Genomic DNA, 2,474 nt, shown 5'->3' with positions numbered 1-2,474 from the left:
TACATAGCTGGATGAGTAGCCATTCCATGAAGTGACCATCAGGATATGGAGAAAATTAGATAGACTATGCTGCAGGTCATTTGTGAGGTATAATCCACAAAGTTTCAGAAAGCTTATTGATGGAGGAGAGGAGAATAGGGTGAAGGTGAGTGAGAAGGATATAAGCTGAATTTCTTTGCCTTCATCCTATGCATATGTTCAACTTTGAAATCATGTAAATATACTTTATCATTATTAAACAGAAGTAAAATTTTAAAATATTTTAAAATATAAATAACATGAAACAAATGACATAAATATGTATATAATATTTTTGAAATCACACACACTCATTTATACATATATTTCCTATTTGGGTCACTGAAAAGACCTAGAATCAATGACCAATCCAATAAGGATGAATTCTTTTGATGCCCTAATTGTGGTCTTTCAATAGTGTTTTCTATTGAAACAACCTAGGGTTCTTTGGACAGATGGTTACTTCTAGGTCTGAGGTAGGAAGTGTGTAAGATGACCCTGGACCATATTGTCATAATGGAAAGAAAAAGTGTCAGCAAAGTCTTGAGGGATAATGTCTACAACTCAGGAGCAAACTTGAATAGACCCTCAGTAGCCAAAACTGGAATCATTTGAGCATTGCTAAGAATAATACATTTGATGTTTTGAAATACGTTAAAAATATTTAAATCCATACATTCATAATGACAATAAAAAAACTTTATTGATCACCCTTAAACATGCTAAAGAACCAAATGTCTTGTACCTAAAGGGAAACAATTGGGATTTGTCACACTTTTTGTAAATGACCTCTGATTCTTGTTAATCAGAGTTGATATGGAGACTGTTTTAAGGAGGTATTCTATCTGATAAAAGAAGATATATGTTAAAATTAGAATATCGTCATTTCATCCATAATGAAATAAGGGATGTACATAATAATCATCAATTTCTGATACAAAGTACAAAAAGACAACCAGAGACATTATACGCCTCCTGATGGGACTAACCACCACTGCTTAGAAAGTAGACTTGCCAAAACCACCTAAAAGGAATCTGATCATTCTCTGGATTACCAAAATAGAGAGAATGACACTCCTGAAGACACTGTTGGGATACAATCAACAAATCCCAGCATGTGAGAAACTAGGGGAAAGATAACCTGGGTCTTCAATGAAAACTTTTGGTAAAATTATTGAGAGGAAGTGGTGAACTTCATATTAAAAGATATTTCAATTAACCATAAAACATGGCCCTTCTTTTTATTCACATTTCAGAGAAACAGAGTAAACTTTAAAAAAAAAGAAAAAAAACTGTTGGGAAATTTTTATCATATTAAGGAATTATTTGTTTAATATGTGATGGTAGTATTATGGCTAGGTTTGATTAAGAATCCTCCCATGGACACAAAATCAATTCAGTAAAAAAGCATCACTTCAACCCTTAGAGTCTTTTTTGGTAAACACCCTAAACGATAATTTCTACAAAGTTAATTAAGTATCTGGTAATAGTTACAAAAAAACAAAAAACAAAAAAAACTACCTACTTGCACAATGAGGAGCACAAAAAATTCGTTTGCTTCTTTCAGATGCCACTTAAGCTTGTAGATTATTGTTGTTGTTTTAATCAATAAATCAATAGGGCAATATGCAGTGCCAGTAATTCAGAATTTGTTCCAAGCAGTGTGGTTTTCTGGCAACTGTCCTTCCTGAATCTGACATACAATCTGAAAGTACTAGGAATTTATAATCTCTAATTGACTTATATGCCAACAACCAATTTTTTTTTTTGGCTGTTGGTACCCATATTTGTGCTTCGGTGGGTAGAAGTGAAAGCTTAGATATTGTGTAGTTAAAAGGTGGGAAGTAGATCCCAGAGAAACCATAATACATGAGAGTAGAATGGCAAATGATAGCTGAAGCATATTCATTATCAGTTAAGCTCCCCTATGGTCTTTCATCTGATCACCCAAGGTAATGAGTTTATAAGACATCTGTTTCTGTTATTTCCAGATATTTACATTTTTATGAATGCCTAAACGAATATATTTATACATATTTAAATATATATGTGTGTACATGGGTTTGAAGACGTGTGTGTGTGTGTATGTGTGTGTGACAGAGAGAGAGGAGAGACATCTCACAATGGTAAGGAAGACAAATACTCTTAGATTTTCCTGGGTTTCAATCCCAGTTCTGGCTTTGGCACTCAATTAATCATGTAGATTAGGCCATTTACTGATATTCATTGATTCTCAGTGATCTATCTTAAGAAAGGGGTACTAAAATCCCAACCTCATACTTTAACAGTAAGGATTAAGTAAGATTATGAATTTATAGAATCTAGCACAGTTCCTGGCACCTAGTTGGCACTCAGCAAGTGATGAACTAGGTAAATTAGGATGAGTTATTTACATCCCAATTTTTTTTTTTTAATAAATGGGGGCACCTGAGTGGCTCAGTCGAATAGGCGTCCAA

The sequence above is a fragment of the Prionailurus bengalensis genome, chromosome B1 (genome assembly GCF_016509475.1).
Source record: "Prionailurus bengalensis isolate Pbe53 chromosome B1, Fcat_Pben_1.1_paternal_pri, whole genome shotgun sequence".
Lineage (NCBI taxonomy): Eukaryota > Metazoa > Chordata > Mammalia > Carnivora > Felidae > Prionailurus > Prionailurus bengalensis.
Note: the sequence above shows the minus strand (reverse complement) of the source record.